Source organism: Anas platyrhynchos, chromosome 6 (genome assembly GCF_047663525.1).
Source record: "Anas platyrhynchos isolate ZD024472 breed Pekin duck chromosome 6, IASCAAS_PekinDuck_T2T, whole genome shotgun sequence".
NCBI lineage: Eukaryota > Metazoa > Chordata > Aves > Anseriformes > Anatidae > Anas > Anas platyrhynchos.
Genome location: NC_092592.1, coordinates 31,850,028 through 31,872,646, shown reverse-complemented (window position 1 = coordinate 31,872,646; position 22,619 = coordinate 31,850,028). Strand labels below are relative to the sequence as shown.

The 22,619-nt window shown below is 35.7% G+C and overlaps 1 protein-coding gene across 6 annotated transcripts in view; it reads right to left on the bottom strand.

Annotated features, from left to right (window-relative positions):
* VTI1A (vesicle transport through interaction with t-SNAREs 1A) overlaps window positions 1-22,619 on the bottom strand; it is a 280,750-nt gene that overhangs the window by 227,103 nt on the left and 31,028 nt on the right. The gene's annotated exons all lie outside the window — the stretch shown is intronic.

Genomic DNA, 22,619 nt, shown 5'->3' with positions numbered 1-22,619 from the left:
GCCAAGCCCAAGCCAACTCATGTTGGATCGGTTCTAATAATCAGGTAACCTTGAGTGGCAAAGTGCTGAAGAAATGCATGTGTAGGAACAAAATGCATTATTCTGAAGAACACTTATTAGTTGGACACAGAACTCAGTAACACTGCAGTAATGCTATTAAATAGGAAAGGAAGACTGACATTTTTCCTTACCAAAAAAAAAAAAAAGCAAAGAAAAATAAGAATGAGCAATGGGCATTTGACAAAATTGGTTGAATTTACATATGTAGAAATTTAACAAGTTTTTCCTTTGTTGCTAAGGCTATGAAGGCCTCCAGAGAAAGGACCAGAAATCAAATACCAAAAGAAAAGAGAGAAAACTGCAGTACAAGGGAACTCTAGTCTACAGCAGTTCATGGAAACACCACAAACCTGAGACAGACATTCATTAGACTATTACAACTGATAGGCATTATTCACAGCTGATGAGCACTGGATTTTCTCATGAGCTGATCACTATATTGACTCTTAACTAGATCAAGTGGCAAACAACTGAAAGAAAATGACTGAAGATTACCAAGGTAGCACAATATTCGCTGGAACAATGGGGAAGTCCATAATAAGAATATTAGTCCAGCTTTCAATTTCTTGGCCAAGTAACACACTCACTGTTAACAGTATAAGATAGTTAATACTCCCACATTAACCATAAAAAGAGATAAAGGATTTTTAACATATTGTCTAAAATTATGCATTTTCTATGACTGAGCATGGCTATGACCAGTTCTACTCTCCCTCAGAGGAAGAAGCCCTTTTTTTTTTTTTTTTAAACTGATGGGAGCTTCCCTCCCACTCCACTATGTAGTCACTACCAGTAGGAACTCAGCATAAGAAACTCCCTCCTCAAACCTTCCCTAATCAGAGAATTGTGCTAAAAAATGTTCCTGACTGTAACGCAGGAAATAATTCATTAGAAATCATACTGAGCATATGGAAATTCATTCCCTATTCACCTTCCACTATGAAAATAGCATTTGAGTAAGCTTTACACTGGTCATCTCAGAGCAACACATTTTAACATTTTATCTTGTGCATTTCACCCTTTATTACACCATTGTCATTGCAATGCTTCACAATTTGTGATTTAGTTGCTAGTGTTCAGATCTGGACTATATACTAAGGCTAGAGATGTACGTAGCAAGGACAAAGCATACCATGGTCCTGCTACAAGAGCTGAGTTGTGCCAAATCTTTTGGAGATCTCAGCTGTCACAGTTTCATACTAACCAAGCTAAAAGTATTCTACGGCATTAAAGGAAATGAGAACCTTTAAACAGGCTGTGGTATCAGAGCTGCCTGTTTAAATTATTCATTTCATCACTATGGGGGACTAAAACACTCCACAGTATGCAAGAATATCATATGGAGATAGGTTTTGTTTTTCTCTTTTTTCACCAAAAAGCCAACAAATTGGCATAGATTGCTCAATTACATTATTTTCCTATTTTTATTTGATACACATCAAACAAGGAAGGAAATTACAAATATATACCAATAAATATCTAGACTTCTTTTCTGATTAAGATTCAATCTCCCCACTTGAGGTCCAGTACTTCAGCCGTATAGTCTCTCCCACTTGCACAAAATGACTCAGCCCCATTGATTCTGTCAGTGTTAAACGTATTTGTCATTATTAGGCTGAGATGGGGAGCATGATGCTTCATGAGCTTGTTCTCCAGTGAACAAGTTGCCTAACAATATGTGGAAACTGAGATGGGCCTTGGTTACATATCCTTTATTTGAAAGATTTAACTGGCTGATTCTCATTCACAAGAGACTGCATGAAAGAAAGGAAGAAGAACATTCTTCATGGGAAAGAAGTAAACGTTAACGGCAATGCAGTTTTTAAAGGCTCTTTATAATCCTTACATCATCACCACTGAACTTAATAAATATATTTGTATCATTGTTCTTTCATTGTAATAATCTGTCATGATATGAAAATCGGCAATTTTATTAAAAGAAATAATCCTTTGACTACAATTAGGTGTAACTCTTTGCCATAATCAATAAATAATTTGATAGTACTTTTGATCACAGTTCCACTGCCAAATGAATCAATAATATAAAAGGAAAGGCCTTTGAACTAAAGTGTTCGTTTGTTCTTCCAGGATTTGTCCAAAATATCAATACATTCATATCTTCAATTACTATTCTTATTTTTATTAAAGTAAAAGTGCCAACAGATTCAAGTGTGGCTAACAAAAATAGTGAAAATGAAATGGTTCATCTGAACTCAGCAATAAAATGAGTTTTAGGATTTTTTTTTTTTTTGAGTTTATAACTATCAGCTGTTTATAAATATATACTTTAGCCAAATGCAAGAATGATAGTTTGAGCTGGAAATGTCACACACTCTGCTACAGTTTGAAGGAACCCAATTCATAATGCATTTTATAAATAGTTAATGACTTCTATACATAAGCTAACCAGGCAAATCAAGAAATTGTCAACATTTTTAGTCTTAGTTGTCAGTTACCACTGTCTACTGGTACTTTATATGTATGTTTCTAGAAAAGACAGAAGCTTTACAGAGTTTGTAATCCAAGGCATTTCTGGGCAGCTCAGTATAAGTTTAAGAGCTTCTATGTGCAGTTTTTCGTCCGTAAAGGTCTGTCATACAGATAAGTTTTTCTTGTATTTTGTATTTTTCTTGTGTATACATGCACAAAAAGTCTAAGCACCCAGGAGTTTTTACTTCATTGTACACGCTTCCATTCAAATGCAGCATGCACACGAACACACCGCTACACAAAAGGGTTAAGCTACTTTCTACAAAACTTCAAGACAGAGAAAGTTTCAGGGGCTGTTTTAAATGTACTACAGTATCCAGACCTTCTGACAAGGAAGAATTTCTGATTCCAGGCAGATCTCTCTTGGTTTATGAACAGGATTTTTGCATACTGATTGGGTGATTTTCTTAAAGCCCTGTTCAAACAGATACACTTGCTCAGTTCTGTCTGGCAATTTGGCTTTAAACAATCTGTCTACTTGACCCAAGCCTTAACATTTCCCAATAGAACTGAATGTGTTCATGGGCAAGCACAGCTAAATTAGAATTGAAATGAATTAACTCAGCTTAAACTAATTAAGATCTGTGATCTGCAGTACCACCCCCCTGTATGATTCTACATGTGAAGCAGGGTACATGTAACCAGACTGTAAGAATTCTGCTACACTACTAATCTGAGCATAACAATGAAGTTCGTCTATTACTAAAGCATATGAGAAGTTAATTTCCACGGCCTACACATGGCAAAGCAATTGCTTAAATTGCCTCACCTGGGAATTTAATACAATGTTATCATCAGACCAGCCACACTGTAAATAGATTTATAATGCTTTCCATGTGCTAGGCTAGGTTGCATATGAATTAAGTAATGATCTGGTATTACAATACAATCAGCTAGTTCCCACACCTGGCAGACAGGGTATTTTGCTAAATTACTACCTATATAGATGCATCACAACATAAAAACAGAAAAGGCAATGGGAAGAGAAACAATCTACATGGTGTATGACTGATTTTTACATGGTAACCAAATAAGATGTAGATGGAAAGAGGTATCCAAAATAATCTGTTTCCAACATCTGTACAACAGAACACATACTTATTCATTTCTATTCAATTTTGGCTTAATTTTCCGCATTCTATACTTTAATTACTCATCCACATTCTGAAATGTTCCCATTAGTGAAGGCCACAACTAGCCAATGCCCCCTCATTCCAACGCACTTTTAGCAATCAGACAAATAATTGCTATAAAGTATCACGTATTTTCATACCTGAACTAAAGAATAGGTTTCCTCCTAAATGCTAAGCAGCCCCCTGAACAGACGACCAAGTCTAGATACATTTCAGACAAAGGGCCCAGCAAATCCTTTTGTCCCAACCTCTCCATTTTTCATCCTCAATGTTTTAAGAATAGATTAAACCGATTTTTTTTTCTGTAAAATTTGTAAACAAACAAAAGGGCTTATTTATTCACAAACATCTGTTTTCATTAGAATTTCCTAGTATATATAAATGGTTTAAAAAAACATCTTCAGGCATCTGTTTCAGAGTTTGGCCCTGCTCTACATGCAAATAAATACACAAGATTAGCATAACCAGAAATAATTTTTAGGAATAAATTATTTTACTTTGTGTTCTTCAAGCATACTCAATTTTACCATCGTTCATGTTAAAACAAGGTGAAAAAGTGACCTGATCTTCAAACACAGTACTGCAGATTGTAGACTTTCACCTCTGCTTTTCTGAATAGATGCCTTAAGTATTTTTGCTGAGTAGAAATGGAAAAGAGAGTTCAGCAAATTTAGAAGAGAAATAAGTAACCTTATCTAACAGCAACACAACACTTCTTCAGGAAATAATTGAAATTGATTAAAAAATTGTGTTCAAACTACAGTTTACAAAACTTCCTCATTTTGCTGTAAACGTGATGCAGGAACAACAGATCAGATACTTCAGACTACCATTAGAAATGGGTTTTCCTGTTCCTAAATAGCTCAGTTTGTGAATAAGAACCAGGAAACTGGTTACGTAGTGTATATATATGACATGATGCAATGCTGGACTTTCAAGCATTTCCTTATGAAAATAAAACCATGAAGCCGATATATTTCTGCCTGAAAGGAAATAAACTATTCTACAAAACCTATGAAACTTCTGACTGAAAGAAGTAATTCAACAGTACATGTCAGCTGGCAAAAGTCAATGTCTAAGGCACTCTCAGTCTCTCCTCTCTCCTAATACATAGGGAAAAGATCTTAAACACCTGTGAAAGAAAATGCACAACTTAAAACTTGTATTCTGCCACTCTGACAAGTGCTGTTGGCATCCTACAACAGAGATGAATCAGACTTCAAGTGCTAATGTAAAATTAGTACAGAGATACTATTACCCATTAAGTAGAATTCACAGGTCTATAAATACTTTTCCATAATCATCATCAAATACACTCACTTTCATTACGGGGTGAGGGCAGAGAGGAAGGTCAAGGAAATCCCCACAAGGACACAATGCATTGTATAATATTGGTAGAGGAAAAATGAAGCTTCTGCCCACAAAACCACTATCTCAAGCTCATGACCAGTGGACCATGTATGTCACCAACAGGGCTGATGCTTAAACCTGTGAGATTGCATGTGCTGTGGTTAGGGAAGAAAACAGGTGACCTGGGAGAGAACTGTATCTCATCGTCTGTGTCAGATTAAGGAGTAACAGTGGATGATTTCTGTTGTGAAAAGGCATTTATATTGACAAAAACAGCTAATATTTAGTTGACCTCTGCCTTTTAAACTTCAAAACATAAACAAGGAAAGATTTTTTTGAAACTCAAAAGGTCTGGAACTAAATGGCCCTGCCACCCTTCTATTTTTTAGATAATGCTCAAAAATTCACTACCATCACTTCCAATTTAACCAGACCACATCTACAGAAAAGTGATATGAAATGATCCAATATGATGAAATACTGGAGTTACAAATCCAAGCATGGAAAACTTCAGATAAGCATTGTTTGGGTTTGGATAACACTCTCCAAATATAACAATGAATAACTCCCCTTGGCCTAGCGTTCATATTAATACATATATTTTTAATTAAAACAATTAATCTTTTTGCTTGTTTGATTGACCACATCCTATTACCAAACCTTGTTCCTTACATGCACACTACCTTATTCTTTAATCAGAATTAAATTTCTCTACAGTGCTTTCAGCTTTGGGCTGTTGCGTGTAACAGTTTGTCTGCCTTTTCACTTGTGTGCCATAATCTCAAAGAACATAAGCCAGACATTGGCTAACACATGAAGAGTGACTGAATGCTACTGCAAATTTAACTGTAACCTCTCTGTAGATCAACATATTGACATCTGCCATCTGCTAGTCTGTTCCTGTAATATACTTTTCAGTACTCTAATTTCAGTATTTCATATTGACAGAATTTATATTGACTGCTTCAAATGATCGTTATTAAACTATCATATTTCGTTATAAGAACCATCTCCGCACATCAACATAGCTGGCTAAGTTAACCAACTTGGTTCTTTAGTCAATGGAAAGTCCTCTAAATGGAGTACAGGATCACTTGAGTTCATTCCAGCTGAGACTCACCTTCCCAAAAATCCCAGTGCTTCCCTCTAACTACTCTGCGTGTGTTCAAAGGCCACTCAGAAAATCTTGCTTGCCCAATTAGGTGCCTAAATTTGGCTAGTGTTACTGCACTTTGCCTTCATATGTATAGCAAACATTGGCATATATTCACTTAGTTTGTTGACAAAGGTTTTGTAGCTACAGAGCCTTATTTACCACAGTCATTTCAACCAGCAACACTGGGGAAAAAAAGAAAGAGAGGTCGGAGAGGGAGGAACACCCTCTCTCCCCAGCTCAGTGGTTTGAAAATTTAAATATCTCTACAGGAAGACCATACTAAAAAGAGCTCCTGCCACTCTGCAGTCCCAAGTGCCTGTGGGACCACTGTGAACTAGATACTAAGTTGATCAGGTTCAAAGTAATGCAAAACTTGACTAGTTGTTTGGGTGTAGGAGGTCTAAGAGGGATAAATTCTGTTGTTTATAGCATTGGTCCACTCTTGAACATGGAGGCAAAAGGGAAGGGTCCAGACTGAGGCATCAACAAGAAATTTGCAAACAAAGAATGGGAACAACCGAAACTAAGCCAGAATTGTTGAGAGGTAAATTGGTCCTCAGCTCATGTTCAGGCTAATCTGAAGAAAGGTTTAAGGGTGTCAGAAGGATCACTCAGGAGGATTTAGTCTCTACACCACACCCCAGAAAACACTCACTCCCAAAACAGATTTTAAAGTCATATATTGGAACAGTCACTACCATCACTAGGCTGCTATTCTTCTCCAGAATTCTCTATAAATACGAATGACTCCAATACAAAGACCAACAAAACTAGGCTGCAAAAATAAGCCTGTTTTGAGTCTCTTTAGCAGACCTTTGCCCTTAAAACTTGTGTATGTATATATAAGTGTGCATGTAAATAGCTACAAGTTTCATTGCAAAATTACTTTTTAGGGAAAATTAAGTATGATGGGTTGATTTTTTTTTTTTTGGGGGGGGGGGGGGGGGGTGGATTGTTTTAATGAAATCTTCATTGGTCATCTTAACTCGTATCTTCCTCATAAGGACAAAAGTAGTATATTAATTATTAATGTTTTCATTTTATTTTACTACAAGCTTTTTTTTTTTTTTTAATACTTGTCACATGCAATTTCATTGAATCATTTATCCAACAAATGATAAAGCATGATAAACATCTCAGATAAAGCAAAACATGAAACACTCGGAACCTATGTTCCTGTTGCCAACAGTAATAGGACATCTGCTGGTACTTCCCACCAGTTCCCTTCTTTTCCAAGAAGAAGTATTCAAGTGTTACTTCCTCCATTTGGTTCTTCATTGGCTTTGCCAGCCTGTACCTGCACTTTCTGGTCAGATACAAAAGAGCCTGGCAACTGCAAAGAAAGCCTGTAATGGGGCTGTGGAAGTTGCCATTCCTGAATGCCATCGTTCTCCACTCCCGCACCCCTTGGATATCTAGCAGTGAGTAAAGCCTCTGACAGCTGGTATGTTTTATGCTTTTAGGCTTTCCATTTTAAAGTATAATTTTGCTACAGAGCTCAGTTCTATTAATAAAGTATGTATTTTGTCCACTGTGAACTCAAGAGTAAAAAAAAAACAAAAAACACAAAAGGAAACCACAAAGACTTGTACACTTGGAATGAGGGCAAGAAAGATGAATGAACTGCTTCCAAGGCAGCTGAATTGTCCCACCTAAATTTGTGCCACTCCGATGGGATCTATTTTAAACCTAAGAAACTTAAGTTGGCCTTTCCAAAAATACTTTTTATTGCATAAAAAGCTATTTTTAGGCAATGTCCTTTTTTACTGAGCTTATGCTCTAAGATATCTTTCAACCCATAAATATATACCAGTATACACATGTATAATTCCTGAAACAAATATATGAAATGAAAAAAATTCTGCTGACTTCTTAGTGTCAATCATAATGAATCTCAAAAAAAAAAAAAAGCATCAATAAGAGTAGCAGAGTTTAATTTCTGACTTCACCATTAAATATGAAATAAAATAACGCTTAATGCAAAGAATAATAAAATAGAAAAACAGCATAATTAAGGTGGCTTGCATACTGATATACCTACATGTTGCTTATTTTGTGTATTTCAGTACAAGTATTTTGGACCATAAGTACATTTGCTCAAACTATAGATTAATAAAAAGGAAAATTAGAAAATTAGAAATTATTTGTGTATAACATGGCTCAGTCAAAATTGGTTTTGGATCCTACTTGCCATGTTTCCTGACTTCCCTATTTTTGCACTGACATGATTTAGCCAGGATTCCTTTTCTTCCTTCTAGTACTTACACATAGACAGACTGCCTTGTTTGAAAAAGAAAAAGAAATGTCTGAGCTTAATAATTTTAGTAGTTAAGCGGTCACAATTAGTCTTTGATGTTTGCAGCAGATTGAAGGAGGAGTAAATCTGCACCTTCACTGCTCCCCACCAAGCACTACTGGGACAGAACCAGTTGTTTCACGCTGTGTTAAATCAATAGTTAATATGATAAAATACTAGCCCAATGTTCAAACATGGCATTTTTGAGTTTTATCACAAGCGATGATTAGCAGTTCTTGCTTTACACTACCTGAGATAAAAGTCAGTAACTAATCCACTACCTATAATATATCTAACTGATGTCCTCCTCCTTTTTATACTGCCTCTTTATTTGTGCTCCACAGTCTCCCACATTCAGTCAAAACACTTATTACCAATATTCATTTCTTGAAGTGCACAAAATAGATGAAAAAAATATTACTATGATGCACGTATCTGTATCAAAAATGCCAGTGCAAACTCCAGCCATACTTGCTTTATTTCTTCAGATCCGAAGCCTTAAGCCATTCAACACAGCATAGCTGAAAGATGGTATATTTACACAAAACATTGTTATTTACAAAATATTTGGCATTTAAAGCATCTTTCTGACAGACAGGCTTCAGCTAACTTGTTATTTTTTCCTTTACCTGTACCATAGTCAGAAATTCTGCTTCTGAGTGGACTAACATAGAACAAAAAGAATAATGAGAAACACTGATACTGGCAGTAGCTCATTTCCCAGTAAATATTGATGTCCAAACTCAAAAAATTCAGTGAGTAGTTCTGTTTTGTCCCTGTTCCTATGTTGTCACCAACAACGCTTACACATTTCTATTGATCTTGTTTGTAGCTGCCTGGATTTTCACTGTCAAGACAATGCAGTGTGAACCTTAAGGAAAACCTCTCTTTACAGTGAGTATAGACTGCATAAAGACTGCTATATCAGTCAGAGCTTCAATTAATCCAGAACTTGTACTGCCTCCTATAGTGGTCATTAATGGAAAACAAGGGGAAATCTTAAGGAACAGAGCAGGTATGGCACTTCAGTAGTTGCTGCCAGTTCCTGATGATCAGCAGTTCAGGGATTTCCTGAGTGTAATGTACATGTAGATCCTCATACTTAATAAATCTTGATGGTTGATGCTTAACACAGAATACTTCTTTTATTTATATAGCAACTGAACATGCATCAGATTAAAGACTTTCAGATCTCAATATTAGGGCAAAGATTAAATTCCAAACTCTCTTAATTTTCACTTGAACAAAACTGAAGTGAAGTTCCAAAGAAAGAAGGTAACATTTCAAATACGAAAAGCAATTAATTTATATATCAATGCTTTAACATCTCTTCATTTGGGCACATCTTGGCTATAAGAATTTAATTCAGAGGTTCTGAAACTATGTTATAGGGTAAATTCCACAATAAGAGAAAGATTATTGAATATAAGAGAAAGGTTATCGAATGAATCAATTTCCAGTTCATACTCATACAGGTCATTTGCTCTCCCAATCTCGTAATAAACTATTGCAAATATTCAAGTTACACAGATTAGAAAGCAGAACTATACTCTACAGTCATACTATATATCTGCTTAACTCCTTTGAACTGCAAGAAAGTCCCAATACCATTTGACCAAACATCTGTCCCTCCACCCCACCAGCTGTTCCTCTGTGGCACAATTTTGAATCTTCTAGTATAACAAAGCTGTTAGCATCAAATAAAGATGATCTGATACAAAGAAAAACAAAGTTAGGTAGCATATGGCAAACATTGTATTTCCAACTCCAATTCCTGAACCAGACATGTAAAACTAACACAGAAAGAATGGAAGAAATGGAAGAAAAAGAAAAAAAAAAAAGCATGTAACACATCTACATTTTTGATTCCTAAGCATTCAGGGACAGGTCCAAATTTATTTTTAAAATTTTAGGTCAAAATTTCATCTTCGAAACTCACACAAAGATACAGAGAATGATAACAAGCGCTTCTATTAAACTCTCAGGTGATGTACCCATCATTCTTTCCCTTCTATCATTCATCAGTCTTACACCTTTCACAGTTTGTAACTTCTTCCCCCAATTTGTCATGTTTTCTCCAGTGCAATCATACTTCTGTGCATCAAAATGCGATGAAACATCATCTTGTGTGTCCTTTACCACCACTCATTTTGCCATTCCCTGTCATTTATCTGTTGTCACTAGACTCTAAACTACAGTACCCACACCTATCACGGGTGACTTCATGGTTCTATAGAATAGCAATCTTTAAAAGCAGGATCACAAGATTAATAAATACATAAATATCTGAAGTAGTGGCCCCACGGAAAAAGCTTAGGTGACTGTTAGATGACATCTTCCACTATTTTTCCCCATTAAGCTGAGATATGTATATTTGATAACGTATGACATAAAACATTACAAGAATTGATGACTGACCACAACAGACCATTTACTGGCAGCAGAATTATGAAAAATCTATCAGCATACTTTTATTTTAAAATTTACTGAACATCAGTTTGCCCGTTGGAAGTATTTTGTTACAATTTTTCTGCAAAAAGAGAAATTTCAATTCAAAGAAAGAATTCAACAGGTAAGATATATTCCATTCTGAAAGACTGAGGAAAAAACGCAAAACATAGTCACATCTGATCTTGGATACACTGTATGATGAACTACCTATGCTTTTTTTTATTTATTTACTTAGATTTTGCAAGGCATGAAAATTGCATGATCACAGCATTTGAATCAAATTAATAAATTTACAGAATTGAGAGAAACAAGCAGGAAGTAAGGTCTTTCAAGAGATACTTATAAGTAAAATTGATAAAAAATAAACTAAACACATTTATCTATAAAAAAAAAAAAGTGATTTCATAGTCAAAGATATCCTGAGAATTTCCAAGTGTAAACCAATTGCCCATAAAGAAGTCCTTGGAGTAACACATTGTGACTAACAAGAAGTTCTTAAGACTAAATTCATGGCTTGAATGGCTGTCAACCTGGGAAAAACTTGTCCTACAGTTAACCAGAAGAGCAACACCCGGGTCTTAACTCCGAAATGTAGGAGATTCCAAAGCTAAAAAGCAAAAATGGGATGCATAGTTGCATATAGCTGGCTGAGGATGAAAAGCAGTTATTGCACCTTAAAAACTACCAAAGATGGTTGGGATGACACTAAGATTCTTAGTTTGGATTCCACATTATTGATATAGCAACCTCATCAGAAAAATAATATTTTATTGTGTGATTTTATCCCAGAAAAATCTTTGCAAAAGGTCATTAGAAACCATTGTGTTTTCCTAAATGTCAATTCCACAGATGGCCACTAAAGAGTTCACGTTAGACTGTATCAACCTGAAAAATACACCCAAGACCTAGTGGCTGGATTTCCTATTCCACTGTAGTATTTTTTTATGGATCAACCTTCAGATCTATAATAATCTCAATTAGGTTCTAAAACAAATAACATTCCCTAAGAGCAGAAATTGCCAAAAATAGACACAAGCCAGATCCACTGAATAATTTATTGGACATTATCTTTTAAGGGTAGAGAGAAGCATTCTATATTTTTCTAAGAATCTTCTAATCTGTCTAATTTTACATAGGAACATCCCTTGTGTCTGCTTTCCATTGTTCTCAGAGGTTAGATATTCCCCATTGTTATTAAGAAGAAAATACCAGCCCACTATCTCAAAGAGAACGGTGTGCATACACATTTCTGCTTTGTTTGATTTACAGACCTGAAGAATATGGATTACCTCTGTTATCTGCACATACAAGCGCTGCTAAAATCTTGGCATTCAGTCAACTTTTATCTTGGGGACCCCAAATTGTACTGTTAGGCAACACAGAGCACCTATCTAGACTGAACTGTCATACAAATAGATTTTTGTTAGATGTTCAATTTGTATTGGGGAGCACGCCAACAAAAACAGAAGTCAGCAATTTGAAACAACAAACCAGCCCCTGCGCTGACAGGAACAAATTACTATATTCCAAATGAATGAGAATTACTGTATATCACAGATCCTCAGTATGAACACTATGCAAAGGGGGAAAAAGTATTCCTCAAATTAATTCTTTATGGTAACTCCATGCTCTGAAACAAAGAACAGACTGAGTACAAATAAAATACAAAATAATACAAGTTTATAAAAGCACATATAGAAGTACAATCAAAGATGAATTAATTAACAACTGGTAGTGCTATGAAACGAGATGAGCAAAGACTCGTTAGAGTTCAAAACTAAACTTTTGCAATTGGTCAAACAGTGCAGCAGCACGTTGTACTTCTAACAACTCCAAGATCTGGTTTCTAGGCAATGACCTTCAAGAGGCTGAGTGCACCGTGAGGTGATGCGTGCATCTTCTGGGGCAAAGATAGAAGTAGCTGCAAAAACACAATACATTTTGTTAGCCCACCCTAGGAGAAAAACTGATTTCTGTTCTTCCACAAACCACACAGAAGGTCTAGCACAATCTTTTCAAAGAAATCTTCTGATCACTCTGTAATTATTCCTTTTTGAGTGACCCCATTCCATAACACACCATTCATGAAAAGACCTTGAAAACACTTTCCCTCTGAAACTTGGTAGTACTCTACAGACCTCACCATTTGAACTAGGAGTTGTTTCTCTTTTATGGATTATAGCACTTAAAAAAGTAACTTTCATCTGCAAGCTAATTAGAATGAAGTTTGTCTAATTTTTTTCTTTTCTCTGCTGTTTTCAATATTCTTTCCTTTTTCTTTTTCTTTTTTTTTAAATAAAATAAATAAAAACAACTCAGCTTGTTCACTGATTTCCCAGCTCCTTCTCTGCCAAAAAAGGAAGCTTCAATTCCGTCTTCAAGATTCCTAAAGTATAACATTAGGAAAATATGATGACAAAAAAGTGACATGAAATAATAATGCAAAATTGAGTGTTCTCGGAGATAAAATAACCTAAAAAAAAAAATGACCACTTGGATGAAAAACAAATACCACCGATAACTATGACTGAAAGAGTGTACAAAATCAGGTTAAGAAAAAAATCTTTATCTACTTAAAGAATACCTGAAAGGTACTTGAAAGATCTCGTCAAAATTCATAGTAAAAGCTTTTCTAATATACTCTCTGTAAATACATAATATTAGAAAAGTAAACCTGCAAGCAGGCACATTTTTAAGTTAATTTGTGTTGGGTCATTGCATAATCTAAGTTATGTACATAGTGATTCCATAGGTCCGAATCTAATTCAAAACATCCTCCTTCCCTCACTTTAAGACTTCCCAGTAAATCTTAAACAGAAAATAATTCTGCCACTGATATATCCAAAGTGTAAACATATTGGAGATTAAAAAGACAAATGGTTCAAGAAAATTTTGTCTGCAAAAATATTATTGAACTTAATGTCCAATATCTCTATTGCTTCACTAGTTATGAGGGAAACAACTACCTCTATTTTTTGCATTGCAATTTTTGCAGTGTTATTTTCTTATTAAAAAAAAAAAAAAAAAAAGGACTACATGATGCCTATGATATTCTATGATATTTCAATGCAGGGGAAGAGTTAAAAACCTCACAAAGTCTAAAAAAAAATATAAATACATATTTATATAATCTGACTTCTGCATGTTTGCAAAAGGAAGATTTTTTCCAAACAAACTATTTTATGTCAACCTGTGTCCTTGTTATACTGGCTGCATAAGATTCTTGCCTAATATTTAATCCCAGTCATCACAAGAACAAGGTAAGGCAATGTAAATCTGCATCGGAGTTTGATTCAGTTTGCTGAATACAGTTGAAAATTCTTTAAAAAAAATAAAAGTTATTTGCTGCCTCTTTGCTTATGTGCTCCTCAGTGTTGGCAATTTACTAATCTTCACTCAGTATATTTCAGTGGTTATGTACTGGCCGCATAGGTTTCTCGACCTTTAAACAGAATGACATACCACATGTCCTGGTTTACTCTCGAAGAGTCATGCTATGGTAAGGCTGGTCCTTCAGCAGAAGCGTAGGGTATTGTCTTCTATTATCTCAAAAAACAGAAATCCTGATAAACAGGGTGCCCTCTTCAAAGATAAAAGACTGTTCTTACAAAGCATCTTGGTTATGCTTCAGAGAACCCAGAATTTTTTTTTTTCCACTTCTATGTTTTCTCCAGTTCGGACTGTAGATCATTATCTGCCTTTTTATATGACTCTTCACCAGTTTCTTTTCTTTTTTCCCCCCTTTTCAATCATCTGAAGCATCTTCAGCAACGTCTTCCAAACTTAAGACCTTCAAATAAATTTCAGATGCGCCATTACCATGTTTTATTCAAAAAAAATTTCTATAGTCAAGAGACTTCTCGCTTCACACGCATGAAATAAAACCAGTCTTCACCACAGTATGATAACAACTCTTTTGTTGTTGTTATTTTAAAGCACATTCAAGATATAGATGACATTATAAGAGGATGGAAAAGGGAGTCTTCCATTAAGTAAGGGCATTACTATTTTCTATAAGCTATTTAGCCCCATGAGAGCATCCTCAATCTTCAGAACAGAACTCAAGATTCTCATTTTCCCATTTTGGGTTATACAGAAAGACGTCACAATGTAAGGGAGCTGGCACACCAACTTGTATTTCCAGGTTTACAAATGCAAAACATGTCATTCCTCTGGTGCAGGGCACGAAAGAAGGCCTTGACTATGTATTCACTGCCTGGAATTGTTTCAGTTTGAGGAATCAGAACAAAAGAAAGAGCAGTAGAACACTAAGGGCCCAGAGCTCAACCTCTATCTTAATTAAATAATTTGCATATAAATAGTATAAATATAAGGCATTAGTAAAATAATTAATAGCTACAAAAATGGTGAAACCTGGCATTGCACGAAATACGGAATAGCCCTGTCACTTTCAAATTTACTTTTCAAAATATATTTAGGTGATAAATAGGTTTCATTGAGTCTTGAGTTCAACAGCAGTTACAAATACTCAGCATCTTAGTCTCAGACCTAATGCAGCACAATCAAGATGGTTTTTATTGAATACTACTACAGTTAACCTAAGCAAATCTTGATGATCACTTTTCATATCTTACAGGGGTATGCGTAAATGTAAGATGCTCTCCTTCTCTATTTCATTATTTCCCTTTGCTCTCCAAATCCTATATACATTTTCAGAAATTAGCATGATAGCCAGCAGAAAGATGCGATGCTAACCCTCGCCCCGGCTTGTATTAGAGAGTATCGTCTCTGCAAGGCCACATCAGAGAACAAGTCTAGAAAGGGAACTGTGTATCTAAAGAGCAAAATGAGAGGCACCCTACATAATACAGGCAATATACCTGCACAGTTAAATACCTACTTCATTCTAGTTCTGCTTAGCAAAAACAAAAGTAAAACTAATTCAATTTTAAATGACGATTTCATTACTTCCTGTGCAACATTTTTTCATGGTATTATAATTGGTTTGAAATTGTTCTTGTGACAGTGATTATTTGCTGTTCAATCAATACCTATGTGGTTTGCAATTAAAACATGAATTTAAAAAAAAAAAATCTTACATCCCACCCTAATACATCCTTAGATTAAGCACAGTGGAAGAATGTATCTGCTGTATTAGACAGAAGTTACGCAATATACACAAGTGCTCAACTACATACTTCCTGTGGTCATTGTCTTCTCGTATAAGAAGGAAATCTTCCCTCATATAAGAGGAAAATCTTTTGGTGGAAAAGTGTATAAGGGAAATGAGACCAGTTCATTACTTTTTGAACAGTGAATGCAAGGAAGTGACTTCTCTGCCATGATAAAATTTAATAAAACATACCTCTCCAAATTTTAATAGCTAAAGTTCTTTGTAATGGGACTTGATTTTGGGAAAATATCAAACTTTTCTCACTGCACAGTGACAGCATTCCTATCATATTTTCCTAATGAATGAGCATGGATTATATGAACACCAGCTATGCGGTAGCATCAATAAGCTCTTTGACACAATTAATAGAGGAACGTGGCTTGAAGTCTAGAGATCAAGTACTTTGTTTTTAACTTTTTATATCATTATTAGGAGCATAACTTTGGAAAATAAAATATTGGCTTGTTTTAAAACAAGCCAAACACTGTGTTTTTTGCATAAGAATGATATCTCCAAAGTGGCTTTTTTCTTCACAAAACAAGCTGATGTCACATGGTCTGAACTTTTGGGTAGACCTGTGCGGTGTCAAGAGTTGGACTTGATGATCCTTAAGGGTCCCTTCCAACTCAGGATATTCTATGATTCTATGATTCTATGTGAAGGTCAGATACTTAAGTTCTTTGGGCAGAGGACATCTTTCTGCCTTTGAAGCACCTGCTGCAGCATGGCCACAAACCCTGAGAGAATGATTTGGACTCTACTGACTTACAAGTAGCACCGGAATATTGCAGAACACTGTTTCTCATTAATAAAAGAGCTAAGTGGAAGATACTAGGTTTACAATGCAGTTCTATAGTAATACTTAAAAAACAAACAAACAAAAAACAAAAACAAAACCCAACAACATCAGCAACAAAAAAAACACAGTCTGAGTGAACTGCTACACTCAATAGTTGACTAAATATTACTTCAGACAAAAATTAAGTAGTACTTCTGACACAGCTTTCAAACAACTTAGATACAGGAAAAGAACAGAATTATCCCAATGGGTAGTATGAATTCTCAATTTGTTCATAATATTTAATGGCAAACAAATGAGACTTTATACAACACTTAAGAAATGTGCATCTCTTTCTTTAATTGGGGTTCTTTATTCAAACTTGTGCAATCAAGTTAAAAAGAAATCTAAGGAATTCTTTCAACACAAACTTTTCATTTCCTGGAAGTTTGATAGTTGTTTGCTATATGTATTTTAAGTGCTACTTTTTAAAAACAACATTCATATGGTAACAGTCTGGTCCCCAGCTGGATGACTGATGTATAACAAATATATGACAAAAGTATAGCCTAATATTTGCATTACCTTTCAGTGGTCTTTAAAATTATTCCATTTACAGAGCATTTCTTGAGAACGTTCCTATACAGTGAATACAACAGAAACATGGCAACAGATGAAATTTGTTTGTATTCACAGTAATTATTTGCAGCGTTGTACCAACTGCAAGTTATACTATTTCTAGAACCCGTCATCACTCCAGAACAGAAGTAGTTTAATGTATTTTCTGTACAGGATGAATCTAAATATATGCATCTATCAGCTCATATAAAGCAACACGTGCTTGCTATAGAATTCTGTTCCCAGAGCCAGAAAGTCCAGACACATCCATTGTTTATATCTCCCCTGGGTACAAACCTACAAAGGGGATGGCATCCTCCTCTATGTCACACGTGGTCAGGACATAGAGCCAATTGGCCATACTAATTGAGATCAAAGGTCCATCAGGTCTAACGAGCAGTATCCAGTAAGAGCCAGTATTAGCTGCCCATAGAAGCAGTAAAAGTAAATGACACCTACTTATTACACTCTCCTCACTCACTCTGTCACCTTGTGATGGTCTACTTATCAGGCAGTTCTCAACTTTGATGTTTACTTATTTATTTTTTATTTTAAGAAAACCAAAGATAATTTTTCCTTGAATTTTCAGATATTTCTTCAAACTAAGTCATCTTCTGGCTTCTACAATATTCTGCAGCAGTGACTTCCAAGGTCTAATAAGACCTTGTGTGGAAAAACTCCCTCTTGCTTTTTGTCTTATTCAATAAATTCATTTGATGACACCTGATGTGTATTACGAACAACACTGATTTCTCTATATACTTCTCTTTAGTTTACATATCCCTTCCAGGTGCCTCTTTTCCTAGCTGAAGAACTTGCATTGAGTTGCTCCAAAGCTTTCATTACAAGAACTATTTTCCAGTTTTATTGCACTTTGGGGGAACAGCAAATAGTAATCACACACAGAACTGAAGTCATACACACATGCAAGTAGAGGGATGATTTCTCAGTGTCTTATTTTTCCAGTCATTGCTTAATTCTGATTTGCTTTTCTGGTAACTACTGACTCCAGGCTTCATATGATACATTTTTTTTTTAACCAAACCATAACACTTCTCTACTTTGTGAATAAAATGTCACTGTTGTTTTTCTCCCAGGTGCATGACTTTATAATTACCAACACTGAATTCAACACTCAATCACTTAGTAGTACCCCAAGATACTTCTGAAACAATTCATTAAGCTTTCCCTTTTACCACCTTGCATATTTCAGTATCACCAATAACTGTCAACTAGCTCCTCTTTGTATTAAGATCATCTGCAAATACAACAAGAATGGGAAACTGTGGGGGCTCCACTGATGTGCTTCCGCCACTGTGAAAATTGATCATTTCTTCTTATTCTTTATTACCTATTTGTTGACCTGGTCCATGAAAGCACTCTCTCACACACCACAATAATTTAATTTTTTGAAGAACATTTGCTGAATAGAAATCTTCTCCAAACACACTAAACTTGTTAATTTTGCTTAATTAAAGAGAGGTTCAAAGTTACGTACATCAAGAAAAATGCAATGGAGTGAATTAATTAAATGAAGGGTATGAAGTGCAGCTGTATCTTCTAGACACTGAGTAGTATTTATTTCCCTGAATATATCCTTAGAAATTCTTTCTCACCCTCTAAACAGATTTGAGACACACAGCCTCAAGATCTGTTGTGTGAATGCATACAATTTTTAATTTATTTAACTTAAAGAGAACCTTTGCTGACACCTAGCAGATAAATGATTAATTGCACTTCTTAGCATCTTTATGGAAGCCCTACAGGAAATATGTTTGAGCCTGAAGTGATATATATATAAAAACCCCATGGATATTTTCAAGTAAACAAAAGTGCAAGTTACAACCATAACGAAGTATTTCCTAAAATGATTTTCTTTGGGTACAGACATCCTCATCTGTTGTATAATTCCAAACGTCTGCTCAAATCTAAGTAGATAATAGCTTTAAGACAAAAATAAATAAATAAATACAGAGAACCCCATTTAACTTCAGAGTCCTGATTACTAAACCGGAGGTATTACTGTGAACTGTATTAGAGAAACACATCCCTCTACCCACAAAATAATAGCGTCCAATGACATAAGACGAAACAAATTAAACCGAGTGAAGGAATCTGTTAATATGAACCAAACCAACATAGTCTCATTTGCTGCAGTGTCTGTTTCTACGCAGTTTTTACCCCTGCTCCTTCCCAAGCTCCACAAGGAGTCAGGAACAGCTCAAAAGCATAAGGCTGCTCATGGCAGAATCACCCCTTTTCTCTCACCTTCAGGCCTGGCCCTGACACTTTTTGCCACCACAGGCCTTAACTTCAGTTCAGGTCTCACACTTCCTCTCCCCTAGAGCAACGAGCAGTAGAGACACAGCCATCTCCAAGCAAAATATGCATGGAAAAATGAGAAATACACCATTTACCCATTTGCATCCCACTTCCTTATTCTTACCATTTTCTGAGATTGGGAAAAAACATAAAACATAGCTGACTCACTGCCTGCAGAAGCTCTCCTCATATTTTCTTCCTCTGATCTGTAACTCCTAAGCCACAACTGTGATAACTAATTCTCATTCCGGTGATACAGCCCCAGGTTGGAGACACCACTTCACTCAGGAATCTCAGTCACAATTGAGAAAGACTGGGACAGTGTACGAGCAGCATCAATACACATCCGCCTTACCATTGCAGTCTTCTCCAGTGATCTCCTACTCACAAAGAACATGAAGATACACATTTTTTTGGTCCAAACTAATGCAGCCGTTCTTATGATTGTTGGGGATATACCACTGCCCTCAAACTACTACGTGAATTGTTTAATAGAGGTTTCAAACGTGATATAGGAAAATTTGACAAGAACTATACTTCACTAATGGGACCACCTCCAGTATATAATACCTCTATAATACTATTTTCAATATTCTATACAATTCCCAAAGTGTATCTTTCTGTTGGCTATAATTCCAGTTCCACTTCAATCTTTTCATCAATCTACCCTGCATCATGTTAAAATAGGAAAATTTATCCCTTTTTAGAAAATGGGAGTAAGATTTTTTTTTTTCCCCCAGTAAGAGTTGTGTAAGGACAAACAAATTGTGAAATTGCAGAGTCATCTTGAATCAAGCCCCAGAAAATCATCACTTTGCAAAGACTTCTGTAAGGTCTAGAAAATTAATTCTAGAAGTTCATGAATTCCTCATTCTTTGTAACTTACAACACTTCAAAACCTTCCATGCCACTTCTGCTCCTTCCTCCAATGACTTCAGAATTAACTCTGCTACAAGTTTCCATTTTTATTACTTTAGCTGGTAGGTCCACAGAGCTGAAAAGCCTCTATATTAGTTGCTCAACCATACTGGAACTTCAGAGGACAGAAAATATGTAAGGGACATTGTCCAAATGGCAAGTAACTCTGAATTCACAGCTGTTCAAATGCTGTCTAGCTAAGACTGAAGCATGTTTCTTGAGACAAGACCTTGTCAAAGGATGAAATTTCAAAAGCACTTACATAATCTAAAAAAACCAAGCCCTCCTGAACCACAAAATGAAGTATTCATCTTCCCTGGGGTTTCAATGTATCTTCCTTTTACAGGTTACCCATCAAAATTTGAAAATCCCACCTGAAAAGTCTTAAGACTAGGATTTTTAAGAGTTCTAAGCTGCTCAGCTCTGGAAGCCATTGAGGATTGAGCACTGACTTCTTCAGGGTCCTTTCTGAAAAGTATCAACCTATGTCTTTCAAGCTTCCACAGGTAAAAGCTTACAGAGGCTATAAACTGTGGCTTGACAATGGGGAAAAAAGAAGACAAAGATGGCAATGGCAGTAGTCAGAGGTAACATTTTAGCATCTTCCTACAGACCTAGTGAAAAAGCAGCTTTAGATAACAGCCTCAGAAGCAGCTCAGTCTTCTGCACTGGGGCACGAAGCAGCTGCAGCATGGACTGACAAAGGGGGAAACAGATCAGGAGGAATAAGATGAAGAAAAGGAGATAGTTAAAGCAGACTAGCACCTAATTATGTCCTTGGTGAAAGAGAAATGCAGAAAAATATCAAGATGAAAAGAGTTTTGAATCAGCACCTTCCCCTAAATGCAAAGAAGGGATAGGAAGCTAATAAATGTCTCACCAACATACTAGCTCCCTTCCCTTGGACTCTCACTTGATAATTAGGTGAAGGAGAACCGCACTGAAAGATCCGATGCTTGGCTTCCTTCAAGCTTAATTTCACCATGCAATAGATACAAGTATAATCACAACACTTCAGATTTGGTATACTCTGGTAGCATGGTTTTGCTGAAAACTGATTTTAAAAGTTGCATGCACATCCAGCCAGGTTATACAAAATGACCACTCCACTTGCTATACCACTGCATTTATTTGTACCTAAAGAAAGCATCAGAGAACAAAAACTATACATTAAGATACTAAGACATCACTTTGAGATATTTTCACTAAAGCAATCACTAAGATCCTGATTTACAATGCTAACTGGTCCACAGAAATAGTAGAGAAACCTTTCACTTTAAAGAGGAAGACTTCATATGAAAGATAGTTTCAAAGAAGCAGATCCAAAACCAGGACATTCCACATTTTTTGCCATCCTTATTTGAAAATATTTTTGTCTGAACCATAGGTGAATTCATTTTGTTGAGTCAAAACTTGCTGAACCTTCTAATTATTTTGGGTTCACAGAATAAAATCATAAATGTTGCTGCTGCCTGTAATTTCATCTATTTCCTGCCTCTCCTCAACATACTCCAGAAGCAATGCAAAGACAAAATTAAATAAAATGTGTTTATATATTAAATAGTCTTAAATTATATATAGTTTTAACCACCCCGCAGCTGCCACAAGCCAAGTTGGCATCCGTGTATTCCATATATAGAATAATATTGTATGTGCATCCCCAGACACATAAAGGGGTATATAACCAGGTCTTGCACAAACTTTGGGCAAGTTTGTAAAATGCAGGAAGCGTTACAGTAATAAGCAGTCTGGCTGAGGAACCAAAGACACTTTGAGTAAAGGCAGTTCAATACAATTACAATTTGCTTTGTATAATCATTGTAGCCTACAGTTAATATAACAGGTATATTGACATATCCTAAAGTTTCCTTCTCAATCTTCCACTTTTTAAAAACAAACAACAACAAAGATAT